Genomic DNA, 25,699 nt, shown 5'->3' with positions numbered 1-25,699 from the left:
TCAATGGTACAAAAAAATGTAGACACGTTTTAAGCAAGTGAATCAGTATTAAAATGCTTATACTCATTTTAATAATGAAAGATGAATACAAGTCACATTTGACTTCTGCAATTACAAGAGGTGCTCAAAATGGTTACCATAGGTGCCCAGACACTTCTGATCACAGCACACATAAGTAATTACATAGATAAAAGCTCTTAAGAGCTTAAGAGCTTTTCTTGGCAACCATTGCATTTTTTAAAAAGAAAACTGGCTAGGACATGTCCATGTAAAGGGGGTGAGGAACCCCGGTCTTCTGACTTGTGAGTTTTCATCTTTCCCAAAATAATTCCTGTACTTCTTCGGTAAAGTTTCCAAAGATAAAAGGTGAATGAGCAACATTAGAAATAGATCAATTCTCAAAACGCAAAATGTTTTTTATGTCCCAATTTTCCTTTTTTCTTCTTCATCTTTTGTTGTTGTTGTTGTTGTTGTTAAATCATAGCTGTGTATATTAGTGCAAAAAAGGGGTACAATGTACTTGTTTCATATACAATCTGAAATATTCTCATCAAACCGTTCAACATAGCTTTCATGGCATTTTCTTAGTTATAATATGTAGACATTTGTATTCTGCTTTTAGTAAGTTTCCCCTGTACCCATTCCAAGATGCACCGTAGGTGTGGCCACACCCATTACCCTCCCACCACCCTAACTTTTCCCCTCCATTCCTCTTCCTTGGCCTTTTACTCATAGTCTTGTGCCATAGTTGGGTGATAGCCTTTATGTGAAAGCTATAATTAAGCTTCAAAATAGGGATGAGTGCATTGGATATTTTTTCTTCCATTCCTGAGATACTTTGCTAACAAGAATATGTTCCAACTCTATCCATGTAAACATGAAAGAGGAAAAGTCTCCATCTTTCTTTAAGGGTGCATAATATTCCATGGTATACATGTACCACTATTGGCTAATCCATTCATGGGTAGATGGGTACTTGGGCTTCTTCCTTGAGTTGGCAATTATGAATTGGGCTGCAATAAACATTCTAGTACAGATGTCTTTGTTATATTGTGATTTTTGGTCTTCTGGGTATAAAGCTAGTAAAGTAATTATAGGATCCAATGGCAGGTCTATTTTTAGGTCTCTAAGTATTCTCCAACCATCCTACCAAAAGGAATGCATTAGTGTGCATTTCCACCATCAGTGTAGAAGTGTGCACTTTTCTCCACATCCATGCCAACATCTCTTGTTTGGGGATTTTGTTATGTGGGCTACTCTTACTGGGGTTAAGTGATATCTCAAAGTAGTTCTGATTTGCATTTCTTTGATGATTAATAATGATGAGCTTTTTTTCATGGGTTTGTAGATCGTGTGTCTTTCTTCTTTAGAGAAGTTTCTCTTCAAGTCCCTTGCCCACCCTGAGATGGGACCACGTGTTTTTTTATTGCTAATATGTTTGAGTTCTCTGTGGATTCTGGTTATTAGATCTTTATTGGAGGTATAATCTGCAAATATTTTCTCCTATTCTGAGTGCTGTCTTCTTGCTTTACTTACTATGTTCCTGGTTGTGCAGAAGCTTTTTAGTTCGATCAGGTCCCAGTAGTGTATTTTTGATACTGTTTCAATTGCCTTGGGAGTCCTCCTCATAAAATATGCACCCAGGCCGATTCTTTCAACAGATTTCCCCAAACTTTTTTCAAGTATTTTTATAGTTTCATGTCTTAAGTTTAAATCATTTATCCTATCTTAGTTAATGGTGAAAGGTGTGGGTCCAGTTTCAATCTTCTACAGGTTACCAGCCAGTTCACCCAGCACCATTTGTTAAATAGAGAATCATTTCCCATGGAATGTCTTTAATTGGCTTGTCAAATATCAAATATTGTAGGTAGTTGGACCCATCTCTTGTTTTTTTTATTCTGTTCCACACATCTACTTCTCTGTTTTTGTGCCAACACCATGGTATTTTGATCACTTTCGATTTATAGTACAGTCTCAGGTCTGGTAGCATGATTCCTTTTGCTGTGTTTTCATTGCTGAGTAATGATTTGGCCATTCAAGGTTTTTTCTGATTCCATACACAGAGAAGTATTATTTTTTAGAGATCTTTTAAATATGACAATGGAGCTTTAATAGGGATTGCATTACAATTGTATATTGCTTTTGGTAGTATAGACATTTTAACAATGATGATTCTTCCCAGCCATGAGCATGGTATGTTTTTCCATTTGTTAACATGTTCAAGTATTTCTTTTCTTAAAGTTTCAAAGTTCTCTTTGTAGAGATCTTTCTCATCCTTTGTTAGGTGTACTCCAAAATATTTCATCTTCTTTGGCCTTACTTTGAAAGGAATAGAGTCCTTGACTGTTTTTTCGGCTTGCTTATTGTTGTATATATAAAGGCTACAGTTTTATGGATGTTCATTTTGTAGCCTGAGACATTGCTGTATTCCTTGACCACTTCTAAAAGTTTTGTAGTAGAATCCCAAGTGTTTTCCCAATATACGATCATATCATCTGCAAAGAGTGAAAGTTTGATCTCTTCTGACTGTTTGTGGATACCATTGATCACCATTTCTTTTCCAGTTGCAATGGTTAAAACTTCCATTACAATTTTAAAGAGCAATGGAGACAATGGACAACTTTGCCTGGTTCCTTATCTAAGTGGAAATGATTTCAACTTAACTACATTCAATACAATATTGGCATTCAATACAATATTGCTTAGATGGCCTCTATTAGTTTAAGAAATGTCCCTTCTATACCAATTATCTTAAGTGTTCTGATCATGATGGGATACTGGATATTATCAAAATCTTTTTCTGCATCAATGCAAAGAACAATATGGTCCTTATTTTTTAGTTTATGTGCTGAATTACATTTATAGATTTATGTATATTGAACTGGCCTTCAGACTGGATAAATCCCACTTGGTCATGGTGTATAATTTTTCTGATATGTTATTGGATTCTGTTTGTTAAGATCTTATTGAGTATTTTAGCGTCAATATTCATTGATTTTATTGGTCTATAATTTTCTTTTGGGGGGGTCTTTCCCTGTTTGGGGGATCACGGTGATGTTTGATTTGTAGAATAGGTTGGGTAATATTCCTTCTTTTTCTATATTTTGGAAGAGGTTTATTAATATAGGTACTAGTGCTTCTTTAAAGGTTTGGTAGAATTCTGATGTAAAACCATTTGGTCGTAGGCTTTTTTGGGGGGAGATTTTGTATAGTTGATGCTATTTCAGAACTTGATATAGGCCTGTTCAACATTTCCACTTTGTTCTGGCTAAGTCTTGGTAGGTGGCATACTTCTAGGTGTTGGTAAATTTCCTTCATATTTTCATATTTCTGAGAGTGGAGTTTCTTGTAGTATTTGTTAAGGATTTTTTTAATTTCTGAGGGCTCTGCTGTTATTTCACTGTTATCATTTCTGATTGATTAAATTAGAGATTTTACTCTTTTTCTTTTTTTTTTTTTCTGGTTAGGTTGGCCAAAGTTTTATCTGTTTTATTGTTCTTTTCAAAAAACCAACTTTTGGATTTATTGATCTGTTGTTTAATTCTTTTATTTCAATTACATTTTTTCTGCTCTGATTTTGGTTATTTTTTTCTTCTGCTGTTTTGTGGTAGGAGTGTTCTTCCTTTACCAGTTGCTTGAGATGTCTCCTTAAGTTATTAACTTCCTCTCTTTCCATTCTCTTGAGGAAGGCTTGCAGTGCTATAAATTTCCCTCTTAGGACTGCCTTTGCAGTATCCCAGAGGTTCTGGTAATTCGTGTTTTGATTGTTGTTTTGTTCCAAAAATTTGGTGATTTCATTCTTATTCTAGTTTATAACCCATCTATCCTTCAGCATATGGTTGTTACTCTTCCATCTTTTTCTATGGGTATGTAGGTTCCTGTTGTTACTGAGTTCAACTTTTATTCCATGATGGTCTGAGAAGATGGAAGGAATAATTTCTATTTTTCAAAATTTGCTGTGATTTGATTTGTGGCCTAGGATGTGGTTGATTTTGGAGTATGTTCCATGGACTAATGAGAAGAATGTGTATTCAGATTTGTTGGAATGATATGTTCTGTAGATGTCTTTTAAATCCAGATGTTGAATGGTTAAGTTTAAATTGAAAATTTCTTTGCTTAGCTTCTTTTTGGAGGATCTATCCAGCACTGCTAAAGGAGTGTTTAATCTCCAAATACTATGGGAATGAAGGATATCAAGTTGCTCATGTCTGTTAGAGTTTCTCTTATAAATTGAGTTACATTATTTTTGGGTGCAGTTCTCTCACAATGGCTCTCTACAGTCCACAGCAGAACACTATTAGTTCTGTCTAGATCAGCATCTCAGTCTTGGGCCCTAGACAGTGCCCAAATTTCTCTGCACTCCTGCTTAAGCTCCACCCAATGCAGTTCAAGTGAGTGCCAAGTCCAAAAACACCGAAACAGTTCACAGGTAAGGCATTTCTGGTTTGCAGTCTCATTGCTGCCGTTATGTACAGATTCTGGGCAGATTATATTGTTCAAACACGTGAAACCACTTGCGAGTTTTGCATAGTTTTTGTCCTACTCTTGGCGTCCAGAAGTCCCTTGCTGACTCTCTGTATACTCAAAGGGAAAAATATAGACTGATCTCACCAGCCAGAGATGCCTGGAATCTTCTTATGTCCCAATTTTCCACAATTACTCTTGAATGTTGGTGAAATAAATTTCTAAAGAAAATGCGATTCTTTGTCTCACACTGAACATGAATATTCCAGGTATGGATCTTTACAAATTCACAGATCACAATTCTACTCAAAGTTCTCATTAAAGAAGAGAAGAATGCCATTTCCTCCCACGCTTCAGCAGAGCTTGGCACACACATTGAAGCCTTTTAATGACAGTATTGGAATTTTAGTTCAATGCAATTGGATTAGTTCATGCAAATAAAGATAATATAGTGCATGTATCATAGGTTTTCTTCCAGCTTCCATTTTACAAAGATAAATTGCAGATGTGTTTAAGCAGTCTTGTAGTAGTTATGCTATCTTAGCCAGATGAGGTACTTTGGAGTGGAAATCGTAGTATGTAGTATTGAACCAGATATATAGGAATTCTATGCTCTAATTCAGTAATCTAAAGGCTGGCTAGTATAAATGCTAACAAGCTGGCTATTTCATTTAAATAAAAGTACAAATCAGTCAAAATACCTTTTGCTTACACAAGTAAGGAAAACATATTAGGACACCCCAGGAGAGACTACTTTACACTGTTGCTAGACTATACTGTTGAGACAGAAAAATAAAATTTTAGAGGCCCATTAAATGGGTTTCTTACATTTCACTTCCTGATGGTTGCATTCTAGAAGTGTTATTTTCAGCTCCACTTTTAGACAGACACTACTGTTATTATTTTCCAAGGTTTATTATGGACTGGGGGTGTACTATCTTTGAACAGGACCACAGAGGAAATGTTTTCTGATGAAGTGATTACCCACCCTTTCTCAGAGTAAAGGAGTAAGGAGACCTGAGGATAAGCTGCTTCTCTGTGCTGGGAGGTGCAGGCCACATATTGGCCATTAATGTATTTTCATTTGTTCTGCCTGTGAAAATTTGGAATAAATTATGTTGCAAAATACTTTGGAGTTTCTCTGTCTCTCAACTTTTGAAAGGAAATTTATGCCAATTGAGTTGTGACAAATTCATAACTTTTGTTTTTTGTGACTTTCATTTCTTTTATGGGACATACACTTGGCCAAAGTGCACTAAACACAATTCTAGACCTTCTCTACTGACTCCCATAACAAATTCCAGATCCAATTTGGGAAGAAGGACTGTACTCTGAGAGGGGCTGCAATAAGGCTGATTTCCTATAATATTAAGTGCAAGTGATTCTCTGGAGGGAAGACAGGACTGAATTTGGAACACAGGTGAACTAAAAGAGAGGTTAAAAAAAGAACACACACGTGTGTGTGTGTATAGATATCTACACACTACAGATTTCTGGAGAACATCCATTTGGAGTTTCTCTGTGTGTCACGGGCTCTCACATATGTGTTGGATGAGTTGAGGTTTTGTGTGTATGAATTACTAACATCTATGAATGGGCCATGTGTGTTTTATTACAAAGCACACACTTCCCTGTATGGGATTGGATCTTATATGCCCTTCATACTATAAAAGGAGATAAAGCAATACACCCTTCAGTTAGGAGACAGGAAGACATCTGAAAGTGGACGTCGTGGAGTGATGAAAGGGACAAGCCTGGACGTGGGAGCAATGAAGAGGGCCTAGCGTGCAGGTCAGAGAGATGAAGAGGGGCGAGCGTGGATGACAGCAAGACTAAGAAGGCTGAGCATGAAAGTCGGAGAGATGAAGAGGGGTGGACCTTGTCCTAAGAGAGACATAGAAGGCTTGGATGATCAATGAAGTATTAACATAAATAGCAAAGAGCATCTAGTATGCATTTCTTTCCATATCTTAAAAAACAAAAACAAAACAGTAAGTATATTGTTTTCTAAAGGATGAATTGGTTTAGATGTTAGGAAGTGTTTTGTGCACTGTTATTAGAGGTTTGCATGTTAATGCTGCTTCTTCTATCTCTACCCTGTAAAAAGGAAGGGGCTTCTTTCTTTCAGAGATTTCTTGCCTAAGACATCTCCCAGGGAAGGTGCCAGTTCCTACCAGTGTTTAACTCCTTGAATACCCACCAACCAGGGGTCTTCTCTGCCCTATCGAGGCCTCCATACAGGAGGACAAAGCTGCCTCCCTGACACACTCAGTGTTTCACATCTTCCAGCCTGACAGGGCCACCTTGGGGGTTTAGAGGGTTGACAGACACAACCAGATTCACCTGAGCCTGTTTTCTTCTCCCAGGGTCTTACTTCCAAGTCAGGGTATCAGAAATGTTACAGGAATACAAGGCCCAGTAGAGGGAATGAATACCCAAAGTCTGTGTTGAAAAGAGGAAGGGTTTGAATCCAGACCATTTGTAAGAGTCTCAAAATGGCTGTGCTACCAAATTCACTCAGTCTTCTCCTTTTACCTCTAGTCAGAAATCTCTGGCCCACGGGTATCTTTCTCCCTGATCAGTTTAAATTAAGCTGGCAAAGTGGGCTCTTAGTTTTGTGAGAGCTGAAACAAGCATTGGTTTCCACTTCTCGGGAGGTTAAGTTTCTACAAATTCCTAAGAGCTGAGTCAGCAGGGGGAAGATCTCCCAGCTGTGTCCTTTAGCTTGTACTCTGTTCCCTTAGTTTTTCCAGGTATCCTCTCTCAGCACTAAGCAGTCACACTCGTCAATCTGTTCTTCTGAGTTTCATTTCAAAGATTATATAGAAACATATAAGTAGTTGTTTTGTTGTTTGTTTTTGCAAGGCAAGAGTGTGAGCTTGAAAGTACAAGAGGTATGGATTCAATTGTTAGTTCTCACTAGAACAGACCCTCCTTGTGGTATCATGGTAAATGATCGAAATTCTCAGAATTAATTTTTAGAATCTTAACTAAGTGGGATTACTTAACTAAGTAATCTTAACTAAGGAGAAGGTGTATCCATTTCAATTTGGGTGGCATATGTGGCAGAAGGTAGAAGAGGATGAGTAGTTGTGCAAGAGAGTACACTTGAGTAACAAACTCAGTTTTTGTGTTTAAGAGATGTAGAAAAAGGGTAGCACTTGTGGCTGAGTAGGCACCGGCTCCATATACCAAGGGTGGTGGGTAAGAGCCTGGCCCCAGCCAAACTGTAACCCAACTATAGCACTAGACTATGAGGAAAGGGCCAAGGAAGAGGAAGGGAAGAAAATGATTATGGGAGAGAGAGAGTAATTGGTGGGGCCACCCCTCTGGTGCATCTTAGAATGGGTACAGGCAAAACTTATTAAAGGCAGAATACAAATGTCTACGTGCAATAATTAAGAAACTGCCATGAAGTCTATGTTGAACAGTTTGATGAGAACATTTCAGATTATATATGAAACCAAAACATTGTACCCCTTGATTGCACTAATGTACACAGCTATGATTTAACAATAAAAAAATGAAAAAAAAATATTCCTTTTTTATGATTTATAATTTTTATATTTATAAGAACCCTTTTCTGTCAAATTATAGTGTTTTCAATGTGCCAAATAGTACTATCATAATTCATTTTCTGTAGTTCTTTATTTTCTTTGGAAAATGTACTATCAAAATATGTAATTTCTGATGATGTTGAATTAGCATGAAATAACTTGAAATAAAAAGATAACTAATTATGGGATAGGAAAATTCTGGTCTACATATGTATAATCAACATAAATATAAATACATTACAAATATCATAATGTAATATCATATACATCACCGTTATGTATGTATATGCATATGTATATGAATGACTTTGGAGAATAAAAAAGAGAGCTTGCTTAAATTATGTCATTAAAACACAGTTGGAAGATAACAGGAAAAAAAAAAAAGGAAATAATCAGGTGTTTTGGTGGGCCCCTGTAGTCCAGGTATTCGGGAAGCTGAGGCAAGAGAATAGCTATGTTCAAAAGCTGGAAGTTGGGCGGCGCCTGTGGCTCAGTGAGTAGGGTGCTGTCCCCATATGCCGAGGGTGGCAGGTTCAAAGCCAGTCCCCAGCCAAACCACAACAAAAAAATAGCTGGGTGTTGTGGTGGGCGCCTGTAGTCCCAGTTGCTTGAGAGGCTGAGGCAAGAGAATCGCGTAAGCCCAAGAGTTAGAGGTTGCTGTGAGCCGTGTGACGCCATGGCACTCTACCCGAGGGCGGTACAGTAGACTCTGTCTCTACAAAAATAAATAAATAAATAAATATATAAAGCTGGAAGATGCTATGAGCTGTGATGTCACAGCACTCTACTCAGGGTGACAAAGTGAGAAACTGTCTCTAAAAAAAAAAAAAAAAAAAAAAAACAGAGAGAGAGAGAGAGAGATGCAGAAAAAGTCAGTAAAGTGGGACATATGACCGGGTCCCCAAACATGTTATTCAAGGTGAAAAGCAATGTGGAGTTTCTCAGGCCCCACAGTTTTCCAACAGAATCAAGATTTCAATCCCACTGACTCTCTCGGTTCCAGTCTCAAGCTAATGAATAAGGTCAAAATTAAGTCCTCTCTGGTTATGTTCTGAACCATCTCAGGCCCTCAAAAGTCACAATGTATTTATGCAATCCTTTTTATTCAGGAAATCCCAAGTCTTCATGAAACACCCTTAAATTTTGCAGGTGGTACTGAAAGGGAGTGGTGGTGGTATCTCAAACATATTCTGAATGGGCAGTGGTGATAGGAGTCTACATTACCACTCTCCTAGTCAGTTTCCCTAGGACTCTTCCAGCACTATGAGGTGATGTGAAATGTAAAAATGCATATCTGATGCAGTAGAAGTGCTCACCAAATGCCAAATTCCTTAGTATCTAGATAGAAGGTCCATCATAAAGGGAAGCCCTGAGTTAAAGTAGAGTGTATTTTGCCAAATTGTTGGCTGCATTTCCTCACACCTAATCATTTTGGAGTCAATAAAACTTTATCTAAAAAGGTAGCATGATTTTAGTACATGGCAACATGCAGCTAAAAGATACCAAGCAAACTCCATATATTTTCCTCATTCCTTCAAAATGGTTGAAGTTTTCCTTTGCTCAAGAGGTCTGGGGAACAGTGGACAAATGTAAACTGTTTTTTTGTGGGAGTGAACAAAAGTCTCATGATAGAATTTTATTTAAACCTAGATAAGGATCACCTAAAATTTTTTTTTAAAGCTCACTTTCATCTGATACTTTCATGACATGCCTAATTTTATTATTTGATTAGCTGTTTTCTTTTTTTTTTGCCAGACAGAGGTTCAAGCTGTTGCTCTGGAGTGACAGAGTGCTGTAGAGTGCTGTAGCATCACAGCTCACAGTAACCTTCAACTCTTGGGCTCGGGCTTAAGTGATTCTCCTGTCTCTGCCTCCCAAGTATCTGGGAATACGGGCGCCCACCACAATGCCTAGCTATTTTTACCTTGCAGCCATCATTGTAGTTTGGGAGACTCTGGCTGGATTTGAGCCTGCCAGATCAGGCATATGTGACTGGAGCCTCAGTGCATAACTTTGGAGGTTTTACAAATCACAAAACTGTGCAACAATCACCATGAACTAATGCAGAGAAACAAATGATTTCCTTTTCAGTCACAACGCGTCAGAACTACAATGGGTCATATAGGCTGTTTCAGATGAGTGATGTAACTAAAAAAATATTCAAATCCTACTTCTTAACTACTTCCTGGGTCACTGACAGATAATTTTAAAGATGTAAGTGCACTGCCATCACTGAGCAGACAGGAAGGGAGGAAGATGCAACGAAAAGTCCCATGGAACTGTTAACTCTTGAGATTTAATATAAGAAACTCATAGTGCCAGGAATTTCAGTTCTGGGCTTCAAGGTTTAGTAAGTAAAATTTCTTTATCTCAAGTTTCACTTGTGAATTAGTATGAGAAACTGATAATTGTAGTAATTTCATTTCTGGTCTTTGAGTCTAGAAAGTAAAGTTAGTTTTTCTGATGTTTTGAAGGTAGCAGGGTACAACTGAAATTCTCACTTTTCTGACATCCTGCAAGTAAGGACTGTAGAGTGTGTTTGGCCTATGGTTTTACAATAGCACAGTGACTTCTGTCCTCCTCCTGGTTTATCTACCTCCATTCTTGGGAGAAGTGCTTTACCAAACTCATTTTCATCCTTCTCATTTGGGCGTCCATTCTTAGCGGGTGGGACTGCTGCTTGTTCTACACCATGAAACTCGGCTGGGAGAGCTGAGGTTGGAGAAGAGGGCATTTGTTGCTGGTGAGCTGATACTTGTTTTCCTCCAGGCTTGCGGTTAACTTCCAAGTGAGTGGGTGAGACCATAGGGTTTAAGCCCTGAGTTCGTGGTTGATTACTGAGCCTTGCACTGCCTTTTGCTGGCATTGTGAATTTGAGAGGTCCTAGATGTGCTCAGAGAGCTTTCCTAGTTGATGCTAAGGGGTCCCCGTCAAGGTTTACAAAGGTTGGTGAGTTCTTCGGGGTCTCGGTTGTCTCAGGTGGGCCTTGCTCCTCTGCCAGGAGGTAATTAATACTTGGTTACAGATGTACAAGGCTAACTAGGTGGAACAACCCTTTGTCCTCAGAGTAATTATTTCCTGTTAGCAGTATTTACCAGCTGAAGATTAGAATGCATTTTCCCGTTAGTAGAGTAGAATTTCTGTGAAAGCCTGCTGTTCTTTCTAGGTCCAGTGTTTCAAGGAGCACTTGAAAATGTTAACAGCACCGAAGCATTGGATACTGGAGAAACTAACAGTTATTTTCCTAAGTTTTACTTTATTTGCTTCATAAGTAATTACTACAGACATACAACTGCTTGGTATTTCCTATGGACAGTGCTTATTATTAAGAATGTGAACAGAAATTGACCTCGTGTTCTTTCCTGAGGTCCTCAAAGGAAAATTTGGTACATCCTTTTCAGAAAGCATGAGTCAAAATGACTTCTTCACCTCTTCCTTCTTGACCGTTGAACACTGGTGTTGAACCCTGATTTGGCTGAGAACCAGGATGTGCAATCATTTAGTAACTGCTTATCAGGGGCCTAAATGTATGCCACTCATCTAATAGAGACCTTTGGGGAAGAGACAATAACAATGAAAACCATCTCACTCTCTTTAAAGAGGGAAGAGAGGAGAGATAATTTTTTATTATGTCCACCTGGACCTAAAGGCTAGGGAGAAAAAGATAGGGTTTTGGGACAGGAATGTGGGTGGGAGTGACTGAAGTCTTAAAGAGAATGAAACAGAGAAGCCTCTCATTACAGATAAAAAAATAAATGAGAGAATTAACTATTAAATATGTTTGGGTGTTAAAATTGTCAAAAGATCTGTGTGGCTGCTGTGGTGAGGAAGATTTTGTCACACAACCAACCCCTTCTGAATAATTTATCTACTCCATTCCATAGAATTTTAATCTAGTAGAAATGAGTGGACAATTTTTCTTCTCTGATTGCCTACATTGACCTAACTTTGATAGACCGGACATGTACCCCTCATGTATGTATCAGTACAGTAGGCCTCCCTGCTTATGTTGACCACTCTGAACCAAGTCCTTGGGTCAAGTTATGCAAGTTTTCCTGCATTTTCTTTCTCATAGATGTAAGACTACAAACACTAGCCAAACGAAGCCAGGATGGTACAAGCTGGCTCTTTAAATTTCTCTTTGAAGAATGAACTATTCTTGGACTTCCACATAAGACAAGAGTTAAATGACAGTGCCTAAAGTCATCATTGCACATATGTCAGTGTACTTATTTCTAAGCTTTGTTTTAAGAGGTAAATGAGCTGAGTTTTACAGTGGAGCGATATGCCTGATCCTACAGGATCAGGCTACAGGATCTGACAAATAGGCATGAATTTAGGTTAGCTGAGGAATCTTATAGTCATTGGAACTTAACTTACTGACCTGAAAATCAGGCTGTATTTTATGGTGAGGACAGTACCCCATGGATCTTATGTACATAATTAGACATTTCACCAGAGGCAAGAGTCTGAAGCAGCAGAGACAGGAGTGCCTGATTGGCATATGTCAGCTCTTGTGGTGTAGTGAGACTGGTTGAAGCCATAGATAGGCTTGGCCTTCTAAGATAGAGGGGAGCAATGTAAAGAAGGAGAAACCTAGGTCAGAACCAAGGTGATTAAAATACCAGTGATTTTCTGAACAATAATAAATGTGTGGTATCTATGAGAGACAATATCCAGCCTTGAGGGTCCACCTAGGATGCACTTGCTATTTTGTTGGATTATTTGGCTTCTTTTTGGCACAGCTTTCAACTCCATAGTAGAAAGCTGTATTGTTTGTGCTGCTGTTTCCAGAGAGAGACAGAGGATGGGGTGATTGTTGTGCTATGGTTTTAGACTTTTTTTCGGTATATGCTTCCCATACTCTTTTCTGTGGCCACATAGTAATTGACTTCTCTGGATGGGCCAATGTTTCCTCTGTTGTTAAATGAATGACCACATCAACCAAGTCACTCGTTTAAGAGCACTTGCTGGGAACCTAGTATTCAGTCTTGTTGGCTTTTTTCTTTCCCCCAGGGTGATCATGGAAATGGGATTAATGATCTGGGATTTGTTTTTTGAGGAGGCAGGTGGAAAGCTAATGATGGACTGTGTGGGAACACTTTCAGAGCAATCTTTTAGAAAGTATTTCTGTCTAATGTGGAGCTGTAAAGAGGTAATTGGAGAGTAAAGTTCAAGATGGACACTGCAACCCCAGACCTTTATCATCTGAGGCTTTTATATGTACTGGAAATAAAAAGGTAAAAGGCAGTGTAACACAGAAACTGAGAATATTTAATTAGGTCCTGAGTGAATTTGATGATCCTTGAGCTGACAGGCAGTTAGGAAAAAAAGAAAGAAGCACATAATGGATGTTGCTGAAGTGATCTGTCAACCGCGATGGGGCTTGTGTGAAATTTTGAAGGTTGGAATGATGAGTACTAGAACAAGTCTCTGTAGCCTGTGTTTATACCATAAACACATGCAAGATATGAGATGTGATGGTGTATTCAAGGGAGCCTCAAGAGATTGAGGAGGCAGTGCTAGTGATCATGGTGCTTCTGATGAGAATAAATGAGGAAGCCGATGGTGAGGCTGGGTTTGGGAGGTGAAAGACAGAGTATACAATGGAAATTCCCTGGTTTGAGGTATCTACCTTCACGACAAGACCCCCCCCAGTTGAGTAGTTAATTGCCCTCTCATGTTCTTCACACAAGAAGTTATGTTTGTCTGAACACAGCTGAACTAGGTCATGCTGCCCACTGAATCTGGGTAAGGTGTGGCTCTTGATGAGTTGCATATCTTTGTCGTTTTAGGCACATTATCAATGGACAAGTCCCCACGAGCTGAAGGAATGTCTCCCACTCATCATCATCCTCACAGAAAGACACAGGTACACATTGACTGGAGATAAGTTATAGAAGATATGTATGCAGTGCTTCATCACATTTGATGGCAATGTTCGGATAGAGGTTGCATATCCCACTTGATTCATGGGTAAGGAATGCTTTTTGTTGAAGAAGAAACAGGTTGAAAGATAGACAGGCATGGGGTTGTGTGATGTCAAAGATAAACAAAGCCAGGCACAAAAGGTAAAGGGGTAGGGGTATATTTCATCAGTCATGTGTTACTTCAGTAGGGAAGAGTCCCTAGCCTGAACTGAACTGAACTTCAGCCAGTAAATGATGGAGGCAGGGGGGTTGGGAGGGTCTCAAGTACAAAATGGTAGATGCACTTAGTTCAGATGTGTCTGCTAGCTGGAAATTACCAGAGTCAGGCTTCTTTCTACTTTCCCACAGAGCCTGGGATACAGAGGCCCTGTCTGTACCTGTTAAGTAAACAAACAGTAAATCAACTTTATACATGCTCCATTTTCCTCAAGTAGGCATTTGAAATTAAATTGGGGGTCAGGAGGATAGGGTCCCTTGAAGCTGTTAGAGGCTATATTAGTGTTTTTTTAGTCTTTGTACTGCAGGGCAGAAGCCTAGCCAAGAATAGGGCGCAGAGGGACCTGGACAGCTTTGGGTCAGGGAGAGAACCTTCATCAGTGAATGGGGCTGTTGCTCTGTGTTGCTATTTTGTCTGGTGGTGACCTAACTATGTCCATATCTTCAAAGAAGAAGTTGGGTCTTGGTGGGAAGGGGAGGCATGGGTGTGGGTAGAGCAGGGAGAAAAGATTCACATACCTCTAGGGAAAGGGTGAACTGACAGAGCGGTAAAGGAAAGACGACGGAAGTATTCTGATTCAGTGCTTTGTTCACAATTTCTTTCCATAGTGACAGGCTCAACACATTTTAAAAAGCTTTTTATACTCGCTTCATGATGCCCCATGAACATATCAATGTATACAGTTATGATTTTATAAAAAAATAAAAAATAAATAAAATAAAATTGTAATCACTGAGGGAAAAAAAAAAAAAAAAAAAAAAAAAAGCTTTTGAGCCTTCTGTTGTCCAGAAAGCTGTGGATGCTTGGCATATTGGGGATATGGAGGGTAAAGAGATTGAGGAGCCCCGAATCAGACTTCTCCAGGATCTAGTCAAGCATATCCATCAAATATGGGAACCTCTCCTGATCTCATTATTAGAGGCTCATTTAAATTTGTAGAAGTTGACAATAAATTTTCTCTTGTAGTTTCAGCAACTAAACTAGAATTATAATCCATGTTATTACCTGCTCTAAAGTGCTTCTTTTTGCACTGATGAATAAGATGCTGGCGAATAATTTTTAATCCCAACTTTTCATTCTTACCAAAAGTTGTGGGCAGCGACGTTTAAAATTTGGATTATGATAGAACAGTAGCTGAAATCAAAAGAAAAGTTTAGAGACATTTATTGCCCAAGAGACAAAAAACAAACATATAAAATCTCAAATTTTAGCTTTATCAAATTTAATGTAACCAAATAACGCATGTACATTGTTGATTATTTTTAAGAATGTAATTATTAGGAAACAAACATTTAATTATTATAGTTTTCAACTGAAAAAATGCTTGAGTATCACAGTAAATAATTCATTAGGTGGCTCGTACCTTTATTTGGTGTTAACTAACATTAAACTTGTTACTAAAAATTCTTAAAAATCCTAAACATTTATGCCTGAACTATCCTCAATGATGTGCAAAAATAAATGTTACCCTAGTTTTTGTTATTAATATTATTTTCAAAATCTGATTTCACTGTATTATACCAACAATTTACTGATGCACAACATAAAATTTTATATTTTCGTTATATAAGTGATAACTGAAAAAAGTTTAATACCTCGCTTAAAACAGACACTTTTTCTTCTGCCAGAAAATCAGCCAGAGAAGCAGATCTTTGAAAAGTTTATCTTATTTGACTAAATCCATAAAGGTTTAGTTGTCAAACTAAACTCTTCTTTACTATCAGTTTCTAATATTCTGAAAAGGCCCTTTCTTTACAAAACTTCTTTCTTAAAGAGTTCTCCATTAATGACTATAAATGTTCCATTCTCATCCCACCAAACAGACTTAAATTTGTCACTTTCAACTATCTTCCAAACTTTTCTGAGAAAGGTGAGAGAAAGAAAGTCATTATCTTCATCTGGTTCAGAGACACAAAATGTACAATGTTCTCTTTTTTTCAAGTAATCTTTAGACAAAACATGACAAGCTTCTTCTTCAATCATGGCTCTTAGCTCTCCGTCCTCAGGGAATATGTGCTCACATGATGGAGGTCCTAGGTAGGCTTCTGAGTCACTTGATCTATCTTCAGGAGAAGCATCTTGAATTTCTGAAGAAACCTGTGCCATGTCAGATAATTTTTTCTTCAGATACTCTTCTATTATGCACAGTTTTCAATCTGAAGATCAAATGCTGCTTCAGCTAACCTGCACAGGTAAGCTAGTCTATATCATCACAATGACTCTCAACATGAATGGGTGTAATGTCACAAAACAACTTTTATATCCTAGCAATAAGTCTGTAACACTTATTCAAGAGCATTTGCTTCCTTCTATTGAAATTTATTTAATTAAAATAAAGTGTAACTGCTTATTTTACTTAGTATGATGTATAAAATCTCATTCCTACAGAATTTTTTAAAGAAATAAGTAAATTAATACGTAGATCTCTTCTGCAATCAGTGTTGTAAACAAGAAAATATATATATATTTTTTGGTTTTGTTATAGTTCTAGTGGTGATGGGGGTTTATAGTTGTTTTACATTTCAAGTTGCAGACCAGTAAAATGTACTGACCAAAACTTAATAACATTCAGTCACAGTGCTTTAAGGAGGATCTGCTTTTGAGTTTATTTTCTAGGAATGGCAGATCCTCCTTAAAGCACTGAAATAACTACAGGGCCTTATACCATCTGTGTGTTTCTTAAAAATAATCAGTATCATCACATTATGCCCAAGGACACAATGAGCTGCCTGTGCACATGCTGAAGGAATCACCATTGTTTTCCCCCAGCTCATTACAATACTAAACCCCTAACCTAGGAGACACTTGCTCAATATTTTTGTTCCTTGGATGTATGTACTGGCATGATTTCTCACTGCATTTGTGTGCCCTGCTCTCAAACCCTAACACGTGATGGCATTCACATCCCTCATGTATTATTTTTACCTTCATGAACTCACTGAACATGTTAGACTTGGAGGTGGATTTGAAGCATTCTATGTCCCTTCCCACAAAGCAGATGCATCTCCTGTGGTAAATCCTTTCCTCCTTGACAATCCGGCTGTCTCAGTACTGGCTTTCTTTCTGGTGAGAACCATAAAAATCCCTTCTGTGTTTGTTAAGAAATCGTTGAAGTAAATGGTGTTTTCAACATTTAACACACATTTTTACTTGAATGGCGTCAGGAGGATAGAGCTGGGTAATAGGACAATACAAAAAATGGAATAAAAAATAATTTTAAAAGCTGTATCAATTTGGAACTCTAATCAGTGCAGAACCTGTATGTAACAAAGGCATGTCTATAGACATAAGAAAGCAGGTGACTGTTTCCATGAGTCTAGGGTTTAAGGAGAACTAACTAATGAGTATAGAGTTCATAGAGTTTCCTGTTGGGTGATGGGAAAGTTTAGTACCACTAAATTATGCACGTTAAAATAGTTAGTTTTATATTGTGTTGTATTTACCTTAAAAAAATGAAGGTAACACTTATGATTAAAATGAACCATAATTAGATTTCAGTAGAAAAATTATGTATTAAGGTCAGTATTCAAAAATATTTTAGACATGTATCAGTAGAATAAATATGATTTTGCATGGAACTATGGCTCATGAATACAAATTCTAGCACTGTGGAGCCCAAGGAAGTTGCTACATTGTTTGAGGCCAAAAGTTTGAAATCAGCCAAAAAAAAAAAAAATGAGAAATTAAACATGTGTGATGGCACATGCCGGTAAGTCCCAGATATACAGGAGGCTTAAGAATAGGAGTTTTAAATTTCAGTGAGCTATGTTCATACCACTGTTCTTCAGCCTGGGAAACAGGGCAAGTCTCTGTCTCAAAGATAAAATTCAAACACACACACACACAAAACACACGTTTTTATTTGATGAGTCTATAAACATCTGATAAATAAAAATAATGTGTGAGATTTTTGAAGTGTTTGGGTCTACTGTTAAGATTCTGAAAAGTAAGAGATAAAAATAAGAATACAGTATTGAAAATAATGTAAATTTGTGCATATAACTAAAGGGAAATTTACTTTTATCCCAAAACCTAAATATTTACATTAAAAATATTTTAAGGAATCTTTGCATGCCACAATCTAATGGTGTAGCTTTGAAATAGAACTTAATTTTGCAAAATAATACTAATATTGAATAAAAAAACTTGACTTTTAAAAGATAAACGGGCACCAATCATAGTACCATATACACTAGAACATAACTTCTTTAAGTTTGTGTTTGAAAGAAAAGTGATGTACTAAAATCCTATCTTCTAATTTGGTAAATGTTTAATATGTATGGGAGAAACAAATAATGATTTTAATATATGTCATATTTTAGAATGCACTTCACTTATGTTAGTAAAGGATAAGAAGTTTGTTCAGTTTAACAGAGTATTTTTCTAAACTCAGAATTTTCTGTATTGACAGTGTGTTAACAAAAGTTTCTGGGTGGCACCTGTGGTTCAAGGAAGTAGGGCACCGGGGCCATATACCAGAGGTGGTGGGGTCAAACCCTGACTATGCCAAAGAAAAAAGAAAAAGAAAAAACAATTCCACATTATTAAACCTTTCAAGACATTGTAACAGGTCCTCCCACTAGATATGGTACCCAAATTTTTCAACAATTTTTTAAATTTTAAATTAATACAAGGATACAAATATTTAGGTTACATTGTTCTACCTTTCAAGATAAAGTTCAAATTACACAAGAAACCTTCTGCTGATCCCCCTTGCCTTGTGCACATTAGGTGAGACCTTGCCAAATGCCTTCCTGCCTCCCACCAATCACCCTTCCCCCAACCCTCCTCACCCTACTTGCTACACTATATTTATGTTTTAACAATTGTATGGGCATGATATTGCTTATATATTGGTTTCATATTAGAATTGTTTCCCATTCTTGAGATAATTTACTAAGAAGAATATGTTTCAACTCCATCCAGGTAAACATAAAAGATGAAAAGTCTACACCTTTTCTTATGTCTGAATAGTATTCCATAGTGCACATATACCTCAATTTTTCAATCTATTCATAGGTCGATGGGCACTCAAGTTGCTTCAACAAGTTGGCAACTATGAAATGTGCTGCAATAAAAATTCTGGTGCACCCCGCACTGGTTCCGGTTGTGGCGGTTGGTGGGCAGTAACTGAGGAAAAATGCTGCGGAATCTGTTGGCTCTCTGTCAGATTTGGCAAAGGACCATTAGCACTGCTTCACGCAGGCATTTTGAAAATAAAGTTCCAGAGATGCAAAAGCTGTTTCAGGAGAATAATGGGATTCCAGATCATGTAAAGTGAGGGTTGGTTTTATGCCCTCCAACTGTATAGAACCACCATAGTTCTTACAGTTGGTGGAACAGCAGGTGCCATATATCTGCTGGCTGTGGCTTCATTTCCCAAGAAGCAGGATTTACTTCAGTCATCCAAGTGATTACTTGGTTCACTTTCATTTAGCTCTGTATGGACCAGTAAACTGATGAGTTACTGAACTCTTTGTTGGGGATCAATATTTGAATTGTATTAATTGCCACACATAAAGCAATTTTAGCCATTGGGGGAAAAAAAATTGTGGTGCAAAGATCTTTGAGGTAAATTTATTTTTGTTCTTGGTTTTGCCCTTTTAGCTCAGTGGTTAGGGTGCTTGCCATATACATTGGGGCTGGGAACATAGACCTGGCCTGTTAAACTATATCAACTACAAATCTCTCTCTCTCTCTCTCTCTCTCTCTCTTTCTCTCTCTCTCTCTCTTATTGTGTAGGTGACTGTAGTCCCAATTACTTGGGAGTGTGAGGCAAGATAATTGCTTATGCTCAGGAGTTTGAGGTTTCTGTGGCTGTGACACTTACAGCATTCTACTAAGGGTAAACAACTGCAACTCTCTCTCTAAAAACAAACAAACAAACAACAATAACAACAAAAATAATTTGTTCTTCTATGTAGATAACTAGTAATTGGATTGTGGTATCAAATGAAAGATAAGTTTGTAGATTGTTAAGGATTCTCTGTACTTCTTTCTCTAAATGTTGTATTAGTTTGCAGTCCCAGCTACAGTGTAGAAGAAGTTTTCCCTTCTCTCCACATGCATGCCAAAATCTGTAATTTGGGAACTTTGTGATTTAGGCTGAGTGATATCTCAACATGGTTTTGATTTGGGTTTTTCTGGTGATAAAGACAACTAGAATTTTGACATATTTGTTGATCACTTATCTGTTATATTCAGAGAAGTTTCTGTTGAAGTCTATTACACACATAGAAATGAGGTTGCTCTTGTTAAATTGAGTTATCTGTAGATTCTGATTATTAGGCCTTTGTCAGATTCAAAATGCAAAAATCATAAAAAATAATACTCCCATTTTGTAGGCTGTCTGTTTCATTGAGTTGTGGTACCCTTAGCTATGCAAAATCTCTCTCTCTTTTTTTTTTTTTTTTTGACAGTTGCAAGCTGTTCCCTGGATAGAATCCCCTGGCAGTATATCTCACAGCAATCTCCAACTCATGAGCTCAAGCAATTTTTCTATTTTTACTAGAGATGGGATCTTGCTTTTGCTCAGGCTGGTCTCAAAATCCTGAGCCCAAGACATTCACTTGTGTCAGCCTCCCAAATTACTAGAATTACGGGTATGAGCCACTGTGCCTGAGCTATGCAGAAGCTTTTTAGCTTAATCAAATCCGAGTTATTTACTAGTGTTGCTATAATGACAGGCGGGTTTTTCACATACAATCTTTACCCAGGCCAATAGTTAAAGCATTTTTGCCATACTGTATTCTTTTTTTTTTTTTTTTTTTTTTTGTAGAGACAGAGTCTCACTTTATGGCCCTCGGGTAGAGTGCCATGGCCTCACACAGCTCACAGCAACCTCCAACTCCTAGGCTTAGGCGATTCTCCTGCCTCAGCCTCCCGAGTAGCTGGGACTACAGGCGCCCACCACAACACCTGGCTATTTTTTTTTTGGAGTTTGGCCGGGGCCGGGTTTGAACCTGCCACCCTGGTATATGGGGCCGGCTCCCTACTGACTGAGCCACAGGCAGCGCCCGAGTATTCTAAAATTTTTATTTTTTTTATGTCCTAAATTTAAATCTTTTATCCAATGAGAATCAATTTTTGTTGGTCATGAGAGGTGTGAGTGCAATTTCATTCTGCATGTGACTAACCTATTCTCCCAACACCATTAGTAAACAGGGATTCTTTTCCTCAGTGCTTGTTTTTGTTAGGCTTATCGAAAATCAAATGAGGATATGTTCATCTGCAGATTCTTAATTCTATCCCATATATCTGCATTTCTATTTTTGTGCTTAATATCATGCTGCTTTGATCTTTATAAACTTGAACTATAATAACTGGAAGTATGCTAATGTGATGGCTCCAGATTTGTTTTTATTTCTAAATAATATATTGGCTATTTGGGGGAAGTATGTCTGTGGTATTTTAATAAAGATTACATTAAATCTGTAGATTGGTTTGGGTAGTAAGAACAATATAACACTTTTGATTCTGGCTTGGCACCTGTAGCTCAAGCAGCTAAGGCGCCAGCCACATACACCAGAGTTGGCCAGTTAGAATCCATCTTGGACCTGCCACACAACAATAACTACCACCAAAAAATAGAAGGGTGTTGTGACTGGTGCCTATACTACCAGCTACTTGGGAGGCTGAGGCAAGAGAATCACGGAAACCCAGGAGTGGAGTTTGCTGTGAGCTGTGATGCTACAGCACTCAACAGGGCAACAGCTTGAGGCTCTGTCTGGAAAAAAAAAAAAATGTTGATTCTTCCCAGCCCAGAGCATGGTATGTTTTTCAATTTATTAACAGCTTCTGCTATTTCTTTTTTCAAAGTTTCATCATTCTCTTGAAATGATCACATTTTTTGTCAGATATCATTCTTAAGGATGTCATCTTCTTTAGAGCTGCTGTAAAAGCAGGAGGGTCTGATTTTAGTTTTGGCTTGACTGTTGGAATGTAAAATGGCTACTGATTTGTAGGTATTGATCTTGTATCCTGAGATGCTGCTATTAGCTGTAAGTTTTTTGTAGATGGCCTCTATCAGTTTAAGAAATGTCCCACGGAAACCTATTTTCAAAGTAGAAGAGATGCACTATATGTGTTGTTACTTGATTCACTAAGTCATCTGCTAAGGAAGTATTTCTGTACAATATAAACAAGTATGGTTATTCGTTATTAATATGCCTAAAGTCCATTGCTTTGTGATTCTTGATTTTAATTTTCCTTTATAGAACTATAGTTCATCTACTTCAAAACAGTAAGACTCTTGGGTATGTAGATGTTTTCCTCAATGTGTTCAAAAAAATACACTCTCTAGGTCAGTGTCTCTTATGTTTTCAGATGAGATAGAAGTTGCTGCAGGAGGCACAAATTTACAAAATACATTATATTCATATTTGGATTATAGGTTTTAGATGAGAGGGAAGTTTCTTCAGGGGACACAAAGGTACAAAATACATTAAAGTCATATTTGAATTATAGGAGAGAACAGATTACATTTCCTATGTTAATAATTTGGATTTTTTTTGTCCATCACCCCCAAACTCTAAAACACAGACATCTCTGTTGTTATTTATTCATTCCTTCTGTTATGCCTTTCACCTATTTTTGCAGTTTCTCTCTTTCTACTTTCCTTCCTCCCACCCACCTCTCCTCTCTTTTTTCCCCTGTTTTCTTATTCACTTAGTCACTAAGTTTATAGTTGTTTATAAAGTAATTTTAGGAATGATTTGTCCTTTTTACCATTTGAGTATAGGTGGACTTGATTTGGAAAAAAAAAATATACAACACATTTAGATAAGTAATTACATCACCTACACATGACTGCCATATTTCGTCATCAAAATGTTCTTCATGGGTGAGTATGACTACTTTGTTTTCTTCCTATCATCTTCTCTCTTTCCGACTTAGAATTTTTTTTTTTTTTTTTTGTAGAGACAGTCTCACTGTGTCACACTTGGTAGAGTGCTGTGGCATCACAGCTCATAGCATCCTCCAGCTCTTGGCTTAGGTGATTCTCTTGCCTTATTCTCCAGAGGACCTGGGACCAAAGGTGCCCATCACTACACCCAGCTATTCTTTTGTTGTAGTTGGGCTGGGGTTGTGTTCAAACCTGCCACCCTAGGTATATGAGGCCTTCGCCCTACTCACTGAGCCACAGGCACTGTCCTACTTAGAAGTTTTATCTCCTATCTCTTTTATTATAACTCTTCTATTACTGTGAATTGATTAGTTTAGATACTGTCTTTCTGGTTCATTCATTACAAAATGATCTGCTCCATTACAAAATGTTGCCTTTCATGTTTCTTACAGGGTAAGTCTGTAAGCAATAACTTTTTTTCTTGGAATGTCAATTCCATCACTCCTAGAGGCAATTATTATCTATCATCATCAATATTCTCTCAGAATTTTATTCTTAAGTTTATCAACCTTTAATTATCATCATCTATAACCCATTTTTACCAGGATTCAATAAACGCTAACATTGTAGTTCTGATACTCTATCATCTAATGTAATTTTTATTTCTTATGGTTTTAAAATATTTTTAATTAATTCATAACTGTACATTAATTCATTTATTAGGTGTAATGTGCTGATTTTGTATACAATATGGAATGCTTCCCTCAGACTGGTTAACATAACCTTCACCTCACTTTCTTAATTATTTCATAAAGACATTATACTGTATACTTAATTGATTTGACACGTACTCTTGCAATATGCACCATAGGTGTTTCCTTACTTTTTAGTCTCTCTCCATACAACCTCCTCCCTTTACTCCCATCCCCCTTTTTTTCCTCCATCATTGGAGTTAGTTGTTTTTATCTTTCATATGAAAGTGTGGTGATTACACCTGGTTTCATATAATACTGTCTATATTGGGTATTTTTTATCCTATTTTTTATATACTTTACTAAGAAAAATATGTTCCAGCTCTATTCATGTAAACATAGAAGTAAAGTCTCCATCTTTTTAAGCGTGCATAACATTCCATAGTCTACATATACCATAATTTTTCTTTTTTTATTAAATCATAGCTGTGTACATTAATGTGATCATGGGGCACCATACACGAGTTTCATAGACCTCTTGGCTATGTTAACCAGTGTGATGAAAATGTGCCATTTATATATATATATTTATCATTTCTGAGTAGTCTATTGTTATTTGGCCTTCATCATTTCTGATTGATGAAATTAGGGATTTTACTCTTCTACTTCTGGTTATGTTAGCCAAAGGTTTATTTATTTTATTGACCTGTTCAGAAAACCAACTCTTTGGTTGATCTGTTGTATGATTCCTTTGTTTTCAATTTCATTTAGTTCTGCTCTAATTTTAGTTATTTATTTCTTTCACTGGATATGGAGTTGGAAAGTTCTTCATTTTCCAGTTGTTTGAGATGTTCCACTAAGATGTTGCCTTTCTGTCTTTATGTTCTCTTGAGGAAGGCTTACAATTCTATAAATTTCCCTCTTAGGTCTGCCTTTGCAGTATCCCAGAGGATTTGATAGTTTGTGATTTCATAATTGTTTTGTTCAAAAAATTTGGTAATTTCCTTCTTGATTTTATCTATAACCTAGCTATCATTCCTCATGAGGTTATTTGGTTTCCATGCTTTTGTATGCATGTGCAGATTCCTGTTGTTACTGAGTTCAACTTTATTCCATGATGGTAAAAGAAAATGCAAGGAATAATTTCTATTATTTTAAATTTTCTGAGGTTAGACTTGTGACCTAAGGTGATCGGTTTTGGAAGATGATCCATGGGCTGATTCGAAAAATGTGTATTCTATTTTGTTAGGATATATTATTCTTTAGATGTCTGTTAGATGAAAATGTTGAATGGTTAAGTCTAAAATTTCTTTGCTTAGCTTCTTTTTGAGGATCTAACACTGCCAAAGAAGTGTTAAAAGTCTTTGACAATTATGATGCTGGGGGAAATCAAGTTGCTCATGTCAGAGTTTTTCATATAAATTGAGGCACATTCTGTTTGTGTTCATAAATGTTGATAATTGAAATCTCATGATGGAGAGTCTTGCCCTTAACAAATAAGAAGTGACCATCATTATATTTCCTTACTTTTATTAATTTAAAGCCTAATGTATTTGTGAATAAAATTGCAAAACCTGCTTTTTTCTGATTTTCATTTTCCTGAATTATAGATGACCATCACTTCACCCTGAGTCATGTTTATCTTCAAATGTAAGGTGAGATTCTTGAATGTGGCAGATGTCAGGTCTGAGTTTTTGTACCCAGTCAGCCAAACTGTGTCTCTTTAGAGGGCAATTTTAGCCATTCACATTAATTAGAGTATTGATAAGCCAGATAGAGTTTTGTGTATCAAGTTTTTCGAAAGTCCAGTGCACATTTTTAATCCTTTCACCACTATGGAAATTGGAATTTGATCACAAGTTTCTGAGTGATTTTACTTTGGTGGTGGAGGATTGTGTTGTTCATTATGGAGGATAGGTCTGAGACTATCCTGGAGAGCTTGTTTATTTGTAGCAAATTTCTTCAGCATGTAATAGTCATTAAAGTACTTAATA

At 37.2% G+C, this 25,699-nt stretch overlaps 3 pseudogenes; 1 reads left to right on the top strand and 2 right to left on the bottom strand.

Annotated features, from left to right (window-relative positions):
* Nucleotides 1-10,887, bottom strand: part of LOC128579018 (SUZ domain-containing protein 1-like) — a 29,711-nt pseudogene extending 18,824 nt beyond the window's left edge.
* Nucleotides 10,888-15,039: 4,152 nt separating this feature from the next.
* LOC128579017 (heat shock transcription factor, Y-linked-like) lies at nt 15,040-16,274 on the bottom strand (annotated as a pseudogene).
* A 3,034-nt stretch (nt 16,275-19,308) lies between these two features.
* LOC128579016 (cytochrome c oxidase subunit 7A2, mitochondrial-like) lies at nt 19,309-19,582 on the top strand (annotated as a pseudogene).
* The last annotated feature ends 6,117 nt before the right edge of the window (nt 19,583-25,699 follow it).

Source organism: Nycticebus coucang, chromosome Y (assembly GCF_027406575.1).
Source record: "Nycticebus coucang isolate mNycCou1 chromosome Y, mNycCou1.pri, whole genome shotgun sequence".
Lineage (NCBI taxonomy): Eukaryota > Metazoa > Chordata > Mammalia > Primates > Lorisidae > Nycticebus > Nycticebus coucang.
The sequence above is the reverse complement of the archived record's forward strand: the minus strand, read 5'-3'. Positions and strand labels throughout refer to the sequence as shown.